Source organism: Salvelinus alpinus, chromosome 9 (assembly GCF_045679555.1).
Source record: "Salvelinus alpinus chromosome 9, SLU_Salpinus.1, whole genome shotgun sequence".
Classification (NCBI taxonomy): Eukaryota; Metazoa; Chordata; class Actinopteri; order Salmoniformes; family Salmonidae; genus Salvelinus; species Salvelinus alpinus.
Genome location: NC_092094.1, coordinates 24130672 through 24148555, shown reverse-complemented (window position 1 = coordinate 24148555; position 17884 = coordinate 24130672). Strand labels below are relative to the sequence as shown.

The 17884-nt window shown below is 43.8% G+C and overlaps 1 long non-coding RNA gene across 1 annotated transcript; it reads right to left on the bottom strand.

Annotated features, from left to right (window-relative positions):
- Window positions 1–22: 22 nt before the first annotated feature.
- LOC139584519 (uncharacterized) lies at window positions 23–17727 on the bottom strand. Its single transcript, XR_011676771.1, has 4 exons — window positions 17533–17727; window positions 15304–15572; window positions 13177–13457; window positions 23–426 (listed from the first exon to the last, which is right to left on the bottom strand). It is a non-coding gene; the product is annotated as an uncharacterized lncRNA (long non-coding RNA).
- Between the last annotated feature and the right edge of the window lie 157 nt (window positions 17728–17884).

Here is a 17884-nt window from a genome sequence, read left to right as displayed (position 1 = left end):
CCCCCCAAAAAAAGCAGCACCATTCTACACTAACTGTAATTTTTATTCAGACATTTGGAACAACACAAATAATCATAGCATTTAAAACTATATAAATATATACAAAAATAAGACTCAAATAATAAATATCAAAAATAAGTAACAAAGACAAATAGAAACAAATTGTAGATTAGAAATACAAATAAAAAAGAGATTTGAATCATTACACTATTACCCTATTGCTAACAAAAAATACAAATAAAACTAAATTGCACAAATCTTCCCTCTTCCTTGTCGTGGTCCTCTGGTTGTATAAACTTTGTATGACAGTGACAGAGATGGTTTCCAAAATTCTGATGGTTGTTTAGTGGTTTGGTCCATACTGTACCAGGAACACCAATAGAGTATGCAGAATCTCCCTCCCTACTGACCACTTCACATCCAAACCTGAGAATATAGGACAGAAATAAATGGTTATGAATCATTAGCATTAGAATGAGGACAAGAGCTACAAAACCTGCAGTTAATAGACAACCACACGAGCACACACACACACACACACACATGCACACACGCATGTATGCAAGCTTATTGGCAAGCTTATAAGAAGCTCAGATGCTCAATCAAGCAGAACGTCACCCTACAAGGTTTAACTATAAATGCATTTCATTGCCTACCCGAAACACTTACACAATCCATAACAATGCCAGATCCTTGGTCAACATGATAGCCACCTCCACAGTCCACTATTGTTATTTAGGCTACCATAACATAATTTATGTTTATTTTTTGTTCATTTTAGACACTTTCAAACATTTATTCAAGCCTGAAAATGCAAACAGTATTTTTCAATATTTCAGCAAATAGGCCCTGCATGCACTGTGCTGTGTGCGTTTCCTCTCCTCCATTTTAACTCTGTATGAATGGAGCTCTGTAGGCTTTAATCACTTCAGGGAGCCGGCCCAAACTCTTTCTCTGTCAATTTTCACCCACTCACCCATTCAAACAGTCTCTTTCTCTCACCAGCCCCACAATGCAGGGTTTGTCCTCTCTCTCTTTGTCCACCTCTGATATATTTTTTGACTGCTCCCTCTTCTCAGACGGCATGCAGCGTATGCAAATAGAGACCCTTTCATTCGCAAGACCCCTCCTCTGAACGGGTACAACCTCGAAGGGGACCACACTCACACACGAACAGACTTACAAACGCAAACACTGGCACATACAGACTGACATACCAGTTATTTTACACTGAAAAGTAAAACTGTTATCTGTCCTGGCCTTACCACAGCCATAAGGTGGTTCTGTAACACTAGAGGTTTATGCCATCCAAATGAATCTTCAATTCAACACAACAATATAAGACAATACAACAGAAGCATACTACTTCAAATATGAGTAGGCAAAGCATGCAGTGAGTGGCAGAGGGAAAAGTTTTAATATAGGGCCGAGGATGCATGGATTATCTTCTATATGGTGAGGGTGTTGTTGTAGACTTTGAGGTAGAGTCTAGACAGGGATCAAGGGTGGGGGTTACCCTACACAGATCTACAGAGGGGTAGATTGAAGGAGGGGCCAGACTGGAGCTATGGAGCGCAGACTGAGTACTTGGGTTTTGGGGGTGAACTGTGTGCCTATGGTGGGTTAGATTGTGTGTCTGAAGTTGGGGTGCCAGTGGGGGTTGGGTAACTGGAGTTGTAGTGGGGGGTGGGGGGATAGACTGGAATTGTAGTGGGGTGGAGGGATAGACTGGAGTTGTAGTGGGGGGTGGGGGGATAGACTGGAATTGTAGTGGAGGTGGGGGGATAGACTGGAATTGTAGTGGGGTGGAGGGATAGACTGGAATTGTAGTGGGGTGGAGGGATAGACTGGAATTGTAGTGGGGTGGAGGGATAGACTGGAGTTGTAGTGGGGTGGAGAGATAGACTGGAATTGTAGTGGGGTGGAGGGATAGACTGGAATTGTAGTGGGGTGGAGGGATAGACTGGAATTGTAGTGGGGTGGAGGGATAGACTGGAATTGTAGTGGGGGGTGGAGGGATAGACTGGAATTGTAGTGGGGGGTGGAGGGATAGACTGGAATTGTAGTGGGGTGGAGGGATAGACTGGAATTGTAGTGGGGTGGAGGGATAGACTGGAGTTGTAGTGGGGGGTGGAGGGATAGACTGGAGTTGTAGTGGGGGGTGGAGGGATAGACTGGAGTTGTAGTGGGGGGTGGAGGGATAGACTGGAGTTGTAGTGGGGGGTGGAGGGATAGACTGGAATTGTAGTGGGGGGTGGAGGGATAGACTGGAATTGTAGTGGGGTGGAGGGATAGACTGGAGTTGTAGTGGGGGGTGGGGGGATAGACTGGAATTGTAGTGGAGGTGGGGGGATAGACTGGAATTGTAGTGGGGTGGAGGGATAGACTGGAATTGTAGTGGGGTGGAGGGATAGACTGGGATTGTAGTGGGGTGGAGGGATAGACTGGAATTGTAGTGGGGTGGAGAGATAGACTGGAATTGTAGTGGGGTGGAGGGATAGACTGGAATTGTAGTGGGGTGGAGGGATAGACTGGAGTTGTAGTGGGGTGGAGGGATAGACTGGAGTTGTAGTGGGGGGTGGAGGGATAGACTGGAATTGTAGTGGGGTGGAGGGATAGACTGGAGTTGTAGTGGGGGGTGGAGGGATAGACTGGAATTGTAGTGGGGTGGAGGGATAGACTGGAATTGTAGTGGAGGGATAGACTGGAGTTGTAGTGGGGGGTGGAGGGATAGACTGGAGTTGTAGTGGGGGGTGGAGGGATAGACTGGAGTTGTAGTGGGGGGTGGAGGGATAGACTGGAGTTGTAGTGGGGGGTGGAGGGATAGACTGGAATTGTAGTGGGGTGGAGGGATAGACTGGAGTTGTAGTGGGGGGTGGAGGGATAGACTGGAATTGTAGTGGGGGGTGGAGGGATAGACTGGAATTGTAGTGGGGGGTGGAGGGATAGACTGGAGTTGTAGTGGGGGGTGGAGGGATAGACTGGAATTGTAGTGGGGGGTGGAGGGATAGACTGGAATTGTAGTGGGGTGGTGGGATAGACTGGAATTGTCGTGGGGTGGTGGGATAGACTGGAATTGTAGTGGGGGTGGAGGGATAGACTGGAATTGTAGTTGGGTGGTGGGATAGGCTGGAATTGTAGTGGGGGTGGAGGGATAGACTGGAATTGTAGTGGGGTGGAGGTGAAGGGATAGACTGGAATTGTAGTGGGGGTGGATGGATAGACTGGAATTGTAGTGAGGTGGAGGTGAGTGGGGGTGGATGGATAGACTGGAATTGTAGTGAGGTGGAGGTGAAGGGATAGACTGGAATTGTAGTGGGGGTGGAGTGATAGACTGCAATTGTAGTGGGGTGGAGGTGGATGGATAGACTGGAATTGTAGTGGGGGTGGGGGGATAGACTGGAATTGTAGTGGGGGTGGAGTGATAGACTGCAATTGTAGTGGGGTGGAGTGATAAACTGCAATTGTAGTGGGGTGGAGGTGGATGGGTAGACTGGAATTGTAGTGGGGGTGGGGGGATAGACTGGAATTGTAGTGGGGGTGGAGGGATAGACTGGAATTGTAGTGGGGTGGAGTGATAGACTGCAATTGTAGTGGGGTGGAGGTGGATGGATAGACTGGATTTGTAGTGGGGGTGGGGGGATAGACTGGAATTATAGTGGAGGGATAGACTGCAATTGTAGTGAGGGTGGGGGGATAGACTGGAATTGTAGTGGGGTGGAGGTGGAGGGATAGACTGGAATTGTAGTGGGGGTGGGGGGATAGACTGGAATTATAGTGGGGTGGAGGTGGATGGATAGAATGGAATTGTAGTGGAGGTGGAGGGACAGACTGCAGTTGTTGTGGCGGTGGAGGGATAGACTGCATTTGTTGTGGAGGTGGAGGGATAGACTGCATTTGTAGTGGGGGTGGAGGGATAGACTGCATTTGTAGTGGAGGTGAACGGATAGACTGGAATTGTAGTGGAGGTGGAGGGATAGACTGGAATTGCAGTGGAGGGATAGACTGCAATTGTAGTGGGGGTGGAGGGATAGACTGGAATTGTAGTGGGGTGGAGGTGAAGGGAGAGACTGGAATTGTAGTGGGGGTGGAGGTGTAACAGTATAACTTTTGTCCGTCCCCTCGCCCCGACCCGGGCGCGAACCAGGGACCCTCTGCAGTTCCAGTCTATCCATCCACGTAACCGATTGAAACGCTATTAGCGCGCACTACCGCTACCTAGCTAGCCATTTCACATCCGTTACACTAATGTAACCGATGTGAAATGGCTAGCTAGGTAGCGGTAGTGCGCGCTAGCAGCTTTTCAGCCGGTGACGTCACTTGCTCTGAGACTTGAAGTAGTGGTTCCCCTTGCTCTGCAAGGGCCGCGGCTTTTGTGGAGCGATGGGTAACGATGCTTCGTGGGTGACTGTTGTTGATGTGTGCAGAGGGTCCCTGGTTCGCGCCCGTGTCGGGGCGAGGGGACGGACTAAAGTTGTACTGTTACATTGATGCTGTTGACCCGGATCACTGGTTGCTGCGGAAAAGGAGGAGGTCGAAAGGGGGGTGAGTGTAACGGATGTGAATTGGCTAGCTAGTTAGCGGTGGTCCGCGCTAATAGCGTTTCAATCGGTTACGTCACTCGCATTGAGACCCTGAAGTAGTGGTTCCCCTTGCTCTGCAAGGGCCGCGGCTTTTATGGAGCGATGGGTAACGACGCTTCGTGGGTGACTGTTGTTGATGTGTGCAGAGTCCCTGGTCCCTGGTTCGCGCCCGGGTATGGACGAATTGTAGTGGGGTGGAGGGATAGACTGGAATTGTAGTGGGGGTGGAGGGATAGACTGGAATTGTAGTGGGTGGAGGTGAAGGGATAGACTGGAATTGTAGTGGGGTGGAGGTGGATGGATAGACTGGAATTGTAGTGGAGGGATAGACTGCAATTGTAGTGGGGGTGGAGGGATAGACTGCAATTGTAGTAGGGTGGAGGTGGATGGATAGACTGGAATTGTAGTGGGGTGAGGTGGATGGATAGACTGGAATTGTAGTGGGGTGGGGGGATAGACTGCAGTTGTTGTGGTGGTGGAGGGATAGACTGGAATTGTAGTGGAGGTGGAGGGACAGACTGCAATTGTTGTGGTGGTGGAGGGATAGACTGGAATTGTAGTGGAGGTGGAGGGATAGACTGGAATTGTAGTGGAGGTGGAGGGATAGACTGGAATTGTAGTGGAGGTGGAGGGATAGACTGGAATTGTAGTGGAGGTGGAGGGATAGACTGGAATTGTAGTGGGGTGGGGGATAGACTGCAGTTGTTGTGGTGGTGGAGGGATAGACTGGAATTGTAGTGGAGGTGGAGGGACAGACTGCAATTGTTGTGGTGGTGGAGGGATAGACTGGAATTGTAGTGGAGGTGAAGGGATAGACTGGAATTGTAGTGGAGGTGGAGGGATAGACTGGAATTGTAGTGGAGGTGGAGGGACGGCTTTATGGGGGGGCTTTATGATGAGCATAAAGCCCCCCTTCGCTCAGAGCTGACATCCCCCAGCTCTGGGTGGGTGGGTGGGTGGGTGTGTGTGTGTGTGTGTGTGTGTGTGTGTGTGTGTGTGTGTGGGGGCTGATGTGTCTTAGACAGCTCTGACAGCTCAGCCTTCTCACTGGTGCACTTCCCTCCCCTAGCAACCTCCACAGGGGTCAAAGGGAAAAACAACTCCTCCGCACCATCTCCAAGACCACCTCTCCCACTGGCCAGAGACCAGGCAGTTTGACAGCCATGAACATGAACTTGACGAACTTGACCCATAATACAAAAAAATGTAGAAACAAAAAAGCCTGCTCATTATATAACTTTGATAAGACGGTGATATTTGTCAAATATAAATCGGGTCAAATAATATAGAATCAGTAGTAGAAAGAACAAAATGGAGAAAGAACCAGTATGCAGTATCAGTAAGAACTGAGCGTTAGAAATCTATACAGTGTTGTACTTGACACTGGAAAACGGACACTCCTCTTTCTAAGTGTTCCCCGCTTCTCTCAGTTCGCAAACCTGAAGTATTTCAAAGAAGGAAAAACACAATAATTACAGAACTGTAGATAGTACTATACAGTAGCTATACATCTTCCATCAGATTAAGAAATACGCAAAGATTTAAAAAAAACAGGTCACCCCTTCCTCCCTCCAAACTTCATCTTCTCCTAGTGTGATTATACAGTATAAGAGTACTGTAAGCTCAGTCACCTAATTCTCCTCTACTTTCATTGGAGCACAGAAGACCCCTGCTCCAGGACTACCAGACATAAGTCCTGGATATAGAAATTTCTCCTGTGTCTTCCTCTATAAGATACTTAAGGACAAGGCTTTGTGCTAGATTAGTCTCGGCAAGAGTTACATTAAGGAGGCCTGATGAGGCCAGCCTGACCCACATTGGACCCACAAATAAATGCGCACACACCCAAAGACAACCCATGAGCCAGGGTTAATATATATCAGAGTGAACGTTTATAGTATCCACACAGCGAGAGAGCAGTCCAGAGAGGTAACTGGGGAGCTGTACTTATTTCATTAACTGTTTGTGGGCTACTTAACTTACGTATAGAGAATGGGAAGTGTAGGAACACACATATTTGGGCTCCCGAGTGGCGCAGTGGTTTAAGGCACTGCATCTCAGTGTTAGAGGTGTCACTACAGACCCTGGTTTGATTCCAGGCTGTATCACAACTGGCCGTGATTGGGAATCCCATAGGGCGGCGCAGGTTAGGGTTTGGCCGGGGTAGGCCGTCAGTGTAAATAAGAAGTGACTGGCCTTTTTGGTATGACTCTCAATCACTGAAATAACTCCAAACATTAGAAAATACTTTATTCAAATAATAAAATCAATTTAGAAAAAATATCCAACAGGTCCAAGAACCTCAAACAACAGTTATATTAATGCAATTAATGCTAGGCTCCAATATATTTCTAATTCCACACATTACATCCCCTATACAGATATCTACGTTTGTTCAGAGATTAAGGTAAAATCTATGGTTGAGGTATGCATACACGGGTGGGGGAATCATGGGAACATTTAGATCCCAAATCCTCTTGACACCATGTCTTAGTGCCACTGACCTCCATGACCAATCACTGAATGGACATGGCCACAGTCTTGATTGACACCTGGGTCTTTGTTTAGGAACAGATTTAAGTCTTCCTCCTTAAGCATCTCAATACTGGCACGTTATAATGACCATCAAGCTATGCCACATTTGACTTGTTTTGGATCATTTTGGTATTTTGTGTTAGAGTTGATTTTCTGTTTTCTGTTTTGATAACAATTGAGGTTTTACTTCCATACCAAATTCATATGATCTGGAACTGTTGGACAGAATGTATTTCATATGAACTAACTGTGTTCTTTCCTTCATTTAATGCAACGATGGCTTAGTGTATCATTAAAGAAAACACATAGGGGAACAGTGCATGTCTGTGAACACTGAACAGATATGCATGGACAGTACTGGGGCTGGATGGGGGGTCTAAATGCATGCATGCACGCTTCCAGTATTTGAAAGAAAAACCTGTCTCCCTAAATACTAGTAGAGTGAGCATGAATACATTTAGATCGCCTGACAAATCTGCCTCGGTCGCCACTGTGCCCCTGCCAACGACTGTACCATCTGTCACATAGAGCTGCACGCACGCACGCACGCACGCACGCACGCACGCACGCACGCACGCACGCACGCACGCACGCACGCACGCACGCACGCACGCACGCACGCACGACGCACGCACGCACGCACGCACGCACGCACGCACGCACGCACGCACGCACGCACGCACGCACGCACGCACGCACGCACGCACGCACGCACGCACGCACGCACGCACGCGCACACACACACACACACACACACACACACACACACACACACACACACACACACACACACACACACACACACACACACACACACACACACACACACACACACACACACATCCTCCCTAGTGCTCCATTACTGATATGCAATTCAACACATAGAGATCCTTTGGAAGAGCCTGCGTCTCACTGTTCCTCTACTTACAGTAGCTTGTGCTCTACGCGGGAAGACAGAGGGAAGAAAGATGGCAGCTCACCCTCTACATACTGTCACTTGTCTCTCTCCTCCCCCTTAGCATCTCTCTGCATCTCTCTCCCTGTCCTTTTCCACTCATCTGTCTATCCCCCTTTTCGATGAACAACTGTCATCAGAAATGGCATTCTATAGCTGTTTTTACCTTTTCAAAAAGGAGATTGTCTGTCAAACAGGTTTTCTTTCTCTCTTTGTTTGCTATAACACAGTACACCACTTTACAGTTTTTTACAACTGCTTACACACAAAATCTTTTCATGTCACACGATTTTTGAAACCTCTCACCTAAAGTGCAAAACTACACACCAAATATCCAAAACCATAAGCTATTTCTCAGCCTTTGACTCAGTTGTCAATTGCATAAAACACTTTTTTCAAAACACTACACACAATTCTCTACCTAAAACACAAAAATCTAACAGGAAGTGACTTGCTTTCCTTTTCCAAACACAACCAATCAAAATGCTACACTTATTCACCAGATCACACACACACTCCTCACATGTGTAAACACTAATAGCTTAACTGATCACTAACCAATCACTGCTTTACTGTAGTATAGGCCTATAAATAGGTCAACGGTCAGATTACCAGTTTTGAACAATGGATGCCAACAATGGACAGAGAGCAAGAGGAGTAGGAGGAAGAGGAAGAAGAGGACGAAGGCAAAGAAGAGAAGGAAGGAGAGCCATCTCTGATGAGATTAGGGCTACACTTGTTGATCATGTGATCAACCACGGTTTGACCATGAGAGAGGCTGGACTTAGAGTCCAGCCCAACTTGAGTCGATTTACAGTGGCGTCCATAATTCGAACCTTCAGAAATGAGAACAGGTATGCAACTATCTAATGACTATTTTAGCATTACAGTAATGTACTGTAAAATACGTATGACTGCATAGTATTGCATAAACTTTTGTAACTCTAAGCCATCCATTTACTGCACTGCATTGAATGAATGAGGTTGGTTATCATGCTGTACTACACTTTTTGGTACATTGTTTACAGTTCCTATGCTGAACACATACTGTGTTTGAATTCTGTACAGAGTGGAAAGGCAAAGACATCATGGAGGACGAGGACGCTTGTTTACAGATGTACAAGAGACTGCAATTATAAATATGGTTTTGGCCAAGAATGCAATTAGGATTCGAGAGATAAGAGAGCATATCTTGAATAATGACACCATATTTAACAACATCAATGCTGTAAGCCTGTCGACCATACAACGCATCCTCCAACGGCACCGAGTGACGATGAAACAACTTTACAAGGTGCCATTTGAGAGAAACTCTGACAGAGTCAAGAATATGCGACATGACTTTGTAGAGGTATGTATGCAACACTACTTCCAGTACTTCAGACATACCATATTTACTCATCTGTATATCCTTTTGTCTGTTACAGAGAGTATTGGAGCTGGATGCCCATGTAATTCACCATGAATTTATTTATGTGGATGAGGTTGGCTTCAACCTCACCAAAACCAGGCGCCGCGGAAGAAATGTAATAGGACAGAGGGCAATTACCAATGTCCCTGGACAGCGTGGGGGTAATATAACTATGTGTGCTGCCATAACTCAAAACGGGGTCCTCCATCACAATGCCACACTGGGTCCGTACAACACCGGCCATATGCTCACTTTTCTGGATGCAATTTACACAATGCTTGTCCCTGATCCAGATCAGGAGACTGCTAGATTTGTGGTTTTATGGGACAATGTTAGTTTTCACCGGGCTGTTCTGGTCCACCCATCCACAATTTGTAGTTTTGTACCTACCCCCATATTCACCTTCTCTAAATCCCATAGAGGAATTCTTCTCAGCCTGTCGCTGGAAAGTGTATGATCGCCAACCCTATGCCCGCATGCCGCTTCTCCATGCAATGGAGGACGCATGTGGGGACATAGAGGTTGCCTCTGTCCAAGGTTGGATATGCCATGCTAGGAGATACTTCCCTCGATGTTTGGCAAGAGAAAACGTATCTTGTGTTGTGGCCAGACCCAGGCCGGAGAAGAGATGAAGCGTAGCTTAACACTGGTGACTGCAACCCCCCCTACCAATTCCTCGACTGCCCCCCCCGGGGCCCCACACACAATTGTGTTCTTTACTGTATTCTAAAGAATATACTTTTGGTTTACATATGTTTATGGTTTTGTTGTATGCTACTGTATACAACAGTAATGTTTGGCCTAATAAATATTTTCTGTTTCTACATTGCATTGGTGTTTACAGTGTACTTGTTACCCCTCTCAGCAGATTACTTTCACTGTAGAACATTGTATTGAAATTTAGATATAAGCCTATGAAAGACCAAAGAGCTTTAGATTTAGAACAACAGTGCTTACATGGTATATCCAAAAATGTACTATTATGAAAGCAGTGTTTGCCATTTGATGCAAATGCTTCATTCTGACATGTGTTTATGGCATTTTGAAAGCAGTGTTACATTTTGAAGGAGATGTGAGGCATTTTGCATTTTGTGTGTGCAGTTTTGGGAATTGTGTGTAGAGTTTTGAAAAAAGGTAAGCAGTTGGAAAAAACTGTAATAGAAAAAGAGATTAAGTATAGTATGAGCAAATTGTCTCTCTCTTTCTGTCTCCATCATAGCTCCACTTATGCTGTATAGACATAAAACAAATCGCCCTAATGCAGTTACAGTATATATAGAGCTGTGAGTATCATTCATCTGAATAAAAAGGGCAATACATTATGGGCTGGCTCTGATTAAGTCTGTTCCTGGACTAAAAAGCATGCTCAATGGAGATTCTCTATTTAAAGTGCATTTTAGTCCAGGACCAGTCTTAATCTGGGTCTGAGAAACCAGCCTTCCAAATATAAACGACACATTCGTTAAACCTGCATGATGAAGAAGATGGATGATTAGTCTGCTGTTTAAACACACAGGTTTGCTGACAATGCTCAGTCAATCAATACATCACTTTTCATCTACTTCACCCAAATTGACTACAATACCATTAGATTCCCTCTGATACATCCAGTGTTTCAGTGTCTTTTCTTTATCTTTACCTGGTTCCTTTGTGGAACCCGTACCATGCACCCCAGAGATAAACAGAGAAAAATTAGGTAGAGGAGGAGAACTTGGCAGAGAGGAAGCACGTCAGACGCACTGATAATACTGAAACACTCCCTGGCTTTGTCTCCAAATCTATTTTATCACTTAAGGCAACACAATCTAGAATGCAAAATACAATATGTTTCTCATACAATCAAAATAAGAGTGATGAGTAACATTTCACCTATATTGCAACTTATATTTCTATCATATGCCAGCTTGGTCCTGTGTATATTGTCAGCGTACATATAATGGCAGTAAAATCTCCTATACGTTTGTCAAAGAATGTCCCAGTCCACAGGATTTACACCCCTCTTAGACATGCAGAGCAGATTGAATAGTCAGGTGGCACTCTAGTGTGTAAACCTACCCACCATCCCTCAGTCACCCAGCCAACATATCAAACGCACATATTAAACACACACCACACACATTAAACTCAGTCGCTCACAAGACCCTCCTGATCGGCTGTGAAAGTCCTATGTCTGTGGCATCTGCTCATAGTCTAGTCTGGAGGGCCTTTCCCACCCTGCCCCCGGCCCCAGGCCCTCCAGACCCAGGGCCCGCCGCACCACCAGCCCTTACAATGGTGGGAAAGCATGGGCTTTTTTTAAGGGTGGGGGGGGGGGGGGTTAAGGGGGGTAGGGGTGGGTGAACAGCCATTGAGGGGGAGAGAAAGTGGGGCTGAATGATAATGTGAAAACGGAAGGCTCTGTTCATTAACACGCGAATTCAGGCTGCAGCTGCACACATTGGCCCTTAAAGCAGACTCTCTCTCTCCCCGTTTCAGGTTGTGGCAGAAACCGCCAGGGGCACAGGGCGTTATTTATACCAGACACAAGTCTGATTTTGGTGTGAGTGTGTTTTGCATGTTCATAGAGCTTAATTACCACAGTAGTGGATACATTGGAAGTCATTTGATTAGGATGGCGAACACACACAACCACTGCATCAAGGCAGTTGTGCAATACTGTATATGCAATGCTATTTCTATAATATTTGTGAAGATAATGGCTCCGTGTCTTATCAGTAATATTTGGGAGTAGAGTATATACAGAAATGTGGGAGTAATTTGTGAGTAAACTATGCTCACAAAGATGCAGACACGCACGCATGCACACACACCACACACACACACATTTGATTCATTTTTTAAATATAGATTAATATCAATAAAATAATCATTTGAGAATGGCAACACACAATGCAATTAACAGCCTTTCCTGTTTTACAATCGAACTTGCTCCTGTGAGTCGCTCTGGATAAGAGTATCTGCTAAATTACAAAAAAATGTCAATATAAATCGTGCTTGATGTGTGTTTGATAATCTCCCACAATATCTAAATAATTATTCTAGATCAATTATCATTCAAGAACTGTACTGTATATTAGTCTTCATCTGAACAAAAACATAATGAGAAAAAGCCAAAGAAGATTGAGAATTAATTAATAATTATTTGCATCAAGCAAACCAACCATCAACACAACCCATGCTAGCATATTTTCCTAGAGCACTAAGCCTTCAGCCTTTCAGAACAAAAATGTCCCTGCCACCCTCTAAAACACAACAAAGAATAACCAACTATATTGTCAAAATACGGTTACATTATTACATAACATAATCAAGGGCTTCTCAGAATAACATATTCTACTTGAGTGGGAGGAATAGGCCTTCAGCATGTGTTCATCTACTGTAAACTAGGAAAAGACGTTGGGGGCGGGAGGGGAGTAAAGAGTAAATAGCCACCATGATAAGAGAAAATGGCAGGCTTTCCTGCAATCCTCCAATCGGTGCCAGCTCATTCATTTTGTTTGCCTCCCAGCCCTCTGCCTCCTCCACCTCGCCCCAACCCCTTCTATTCTAATTAGTAGTATCAGATAGGCGAGGGAAGAAGTGTGAGGTGTGAGGAAATAGGGAACACCCTCCTCCCTTCATCACCCCCCTAACAATGTTTCACCCCCACCCCCCAACTCTGGTACCAAACACAGGACCATAATGCAACTCACGTCGTATGCCAGCCCAGCCATCTTAGGTGCTGCAGCAATGTCTCCCAAGATGGCTCCTCTCTCTGCTCTCAGCATGCCCATCCTCTGGAGATCTGGCTTTGTCCCCATCTTGGCATAGGCACGGCGTCTCTTGTCTCCCATTTTGCAGTACAGATGGCATTAGAGGCCGGTGGGTAAAGGGGGTGGGGTATTGTGTGGCAATTTTCCTCCTCATTCGCTTTTTTTGATGATTCTGTCCCCTATTTGTGCTCCTTGATCACACCATGTTGTTAATGAGTCACCTGTGAGGAAGGCAGGTGGAGGAGAGAGGACATGAGAATAAACACTAAAAACAGACACTATGTTATGAGGTTATTATTGCAGATCCGAAACCATGGCAACTACCTCTGCTGTTTATTTATAAGAGACCAATGTGAACACAACATTCCTGTATTGTTCCTTTAGTTCACTATAATGATAACATACAGAAACCAATTCTACAGTGATTTAGTAATTATTTCATAGCATACGTCTAATACACATTCTACATATCACAGTGTTTTAGTAATTATTTCATACCATACTTCTACACACATTCTACTAACACAGAGGTGAATTTTCTGTCAGCTGCCTCTGGAAGATTGTATGGTAAGCACACGCACACACGCCTCTCCCAGAAGCCTCTCCCCAAATCATAATTTTTACATCATACAAACAGGCTAACAATACCACAATTAATGGAATCAAAGGAAACCTATATTATTGCAAGATTTTGTGATGGCATACAGAATTCCCCGAATACTGTGAAGACCACACTGAGTGAAAGCTTTGGTCCATGCCTGCAAGGGAAAAGACCTTGGACTTTTTGCATAAATCCAATCTCCCTATTTGAATCAAAGCAATTAGCCAGGCATGGGCTGACAGTGAGCTTCGCTGCAGCAGGTAGTTAAGGGGATGAATGAAAACTCATCTCACTTTAGAGCTCTCTAGGCTTTACAATCTCAGTTGCTTAATTCTCTGCCCAAAGCATACAGAGTAGGTGAAGTACCAAGTTCAGATGTTCAAGCCCTGTATCCTGGATGCCCCTGCCCTTGTTATTGAGAGGTCAAGGTATTGGTAGAATTACTCCCAAGCTCTCAGATGCACTTTAATTTTAACTGCAGTCTGCAAGTGTTTTTCTTACCCATGGGTGTATTCTTAGAGTAGGCCTAAACCATTCAACTTCAGTTGCATTGCTAGTGTATTGTTTATTCAAATAGCCTACACTGCCTGAAACACTTAGTGCTTTGACCATTATTTCAAACATCCTTACATTTTTTGTTTTCCTAATGGCTTGAATAAGGAATAGGCCTACTGTAATATTTTGCCAAATTGTAAAAGAGATTAATTTCAGTTAGGAGGCCTAATTGTGTACACATTGGTGGTGATGACAAAGTGTTGACAGGGTGGTGGTTTAAGTTGAAACCCCGCCAGAGAGCGCGCGCCGTTCTCTCCGAGTGGGCGCGAGCTGTTTAGCATTCAGCATCATGTTCTAGAATGGACGGGACAGCTCCCAAGTGGCTAGACTCCGCGGATAATCGCCCCAAGAAGACAAACTAATCCAACCAATCGAAACAGATTCATACAACCCCGACTAATGCCACCAACCAAAATTAAATCGAAATCGAAAAACATTTGTCAACATCAGGCCCTAGTATAAGCATATACATATGTCCCACCAAATTATTTGAGTCATGTGCCTGTTTAAATAGCTTTTATGGCAGCACCAAGCCATAATAAAAAATGCAACGATGTTTAACTATTTATTTATTACAAATGTAAAGAGAGGCCTGTAGTCCTTATTAGGCCATAAACATAGTCATTAGGAAACAGCCAAATGTGCCAAGAAAAACTGCCGAGAGGGCCATATCAAAACTAAGAAATGTTTTACGATGTCAGTGAGTTGGGAGAAAAGTAGGCTAGGCTATCTGTTCATATTTTTTTGTCTGAAATTAAAAAGTCTGCCATTTTTTATTGTTGATTTGATTCGATTTGTAAGCGTTTTACAAAATATTAAAAACACCATCATTTTGTACCAATTTCATTGCAAGCAGTGTGACAACAAATATGTTAATTGTTTTAAAATTAACAACATGACGTGTTGCTTACCTTTGAGGTGGAACTTGGCGAACCTTGTCAAAAGGCCCAATTTAGTTGTAGGCATACGCTACGCCTTATTTTCCACCGGAACAAGAATGTGGAAGTAATTTCTACTTTCGGTTATCTAGCTTTATGACAGGTATTTAACACTCATACAGCTAGATAACCAAAGACAGAAAACGACCTCCGGTTCACATTTTCGTAGACTACTTTGTCTTGCTGCCTCAAACTCATGACGGATTGGTGAGCAGGTAGTGATGGCGTGCTTCATCAGACACCTTAAGAGAGGAAGGAATGACATATATGATTTAAATATGCTTATGACCATTAGGCTATAAATTTCCTTCAAAATGATGGCCGAAAATAAGAGGGGAAGAATTATTTTCTATTCTAGAGATGTCAATTTATTCTATTCGTAGATGTCCATGTGGCGTGAAGACAGGACACTGACAGCAAAGCAACACAATAATTTTTAAAAGACCAATAAGACCTGGAATAACATGGACTATAAGTGGGTTTATACAGTATGGCCTGTAATTACAATATAGCACCACTTCTTTCAGGCTATGACAACAAAAAGGCCTATACTGATATACATTATTATTAATAGGCATGTCATTCGATTATATTTAATTTTCTAATATCTATAATAGATTCAAAATAAAACATAATCAGTATTAAGTTCCATTAACAAGTAGCCTTTAAAATATCTAGAGCTACAATCGATTCGAGTTAAAAACTACATTGCCTTTGATTGAATAAAACATAAATGTATTTCTAGCTTACCAAAACAAAAAAACGGTACGAACAGAGAGGTTCATCATTTGTTCTATGATAAATACAAGTGTTTGTATGTATCATATGCGCATGCGACCTGGTTTATGTTGAGCCTATAGTTCTCTGTCACCAAATTAAATTAATCAAGTATCGTAATTTAGGAGATATCTCTGCAACATTTTGGAGATGTTTCCTTGACAATTTGAGATGTTTTCATTTATCTCAGAGAGAGAAAAATAATGGATATTTTCCTGTAGTCTAGTATGAAATCATAGTCTAGTAAAATAGTATATTATTGTGTTATATCTTGAAAATGACAATTGTAATCTTAGTAGGTAATTCAGTAAATGTGATGTGAAAAGTGTTGATTAATTAGCATGACACTGACCTAACCAACAGGTGCTTTGTTACATTTAATTTGGCTAAAATAATTGGACAACACTTACACAGAAATTAAACTATTGAACTTCCACTGAAAAAAAGGCAAAATTACATTTGTATTTACGAAATTACTAATTAGTTGTGTAAGGGTTTGGGCTGCATAGGGCGTACTGGTTTTGTTTGCATTTGGACAGTTATTTTCCTTCTTTCCATTAATAAACAGGTTACAGAACTACAACCAGATTTAACAAGTCCTTGTCTATAATCAAATTACATAGGCATATAGACAATTGAAAGCAGGCCTAGGTTTACTTCTATTCTGGGAGTATTCTTAATCGCAATACTTATTTGTTGTGTATATAATTTTAAGAACAACAACACTAGGCCTAGTTGTGCATACTAGCTTCAAAGACTGATTTGCTCATGGCCTATACGTCCCTGTTTAGAAGTTTAACATATTTAGAGGATGACTTGGACGTGCAATGAAAATGGAGAACAGATCGTATAGGTCTCGGCCCTTTGCCATGCTTCGGTTCAACCACGTTCCGATCTAAAAAACCCCGACCCGTTTACAAACATACAAGACATGAAAGGAGACCTATTTAACAGACTGTCATATGATTGCAGAGTTGCCTTTGTGTGCTTCTAGGCCTGGTCACTTTTAATGAGACTTCGTGCCAATGACCTGTTTTCTGAACCAAGGGCTATTCTCATCAAAAGCAAGAAGGCTATAACCTACAAAATTACTGTATTGTAATCTATTACTGAAAATAACACAGTAGGCCTACATTGTTATAACACTTTGGACAAGAATGTAGGCTTATTTTATATCTGATGTAAAGAAATAACATATACCCCAATCTGCTCAATGTCACCGATGCCAGAAGCGCAAGCCTATTTCTAAACATGGCACAACTAAAAAACGATAATTGTAAGTAAAAGGCGACCACCAGCAAATCAGACACATCCAAGGTAGCAGGCAGACCATGGACATGACGAGAGAACAGATTCATTGTAAAATGCAATCAATCCATGGAATGAGATACCATGTCAGTTCTTAGTGATGCTGATATGGCTTACTTGTGTTATAGGTCCAAGATGAATAAATACATTTTTGGAATCCCCTTTATTTAGTCTTCAGTTCTATCTTCCCTCCACGTGCGTATGTCTGGCTAATTCGCGGTCTCACTTTTCATCTGTCGATCCAATCATTGGATTAATATGCACGGTCTTCCCCGGGTTAGTCCGTCTCCTTCAGTCCTCGGAGCTCTACTCGCCTGCTGCGCGCGTCCTCTGTTGACAATTTACGGCCTCCGTGACGTCATTCCAGTGGCAGTTTGTTTTATGTCCAATCACAGAACCAGATGTAACGAAAGGTTTTTATGTGCGCATGTGTTAGTAAGGTGCATGGGAGCCACGGGTACATAGTCTT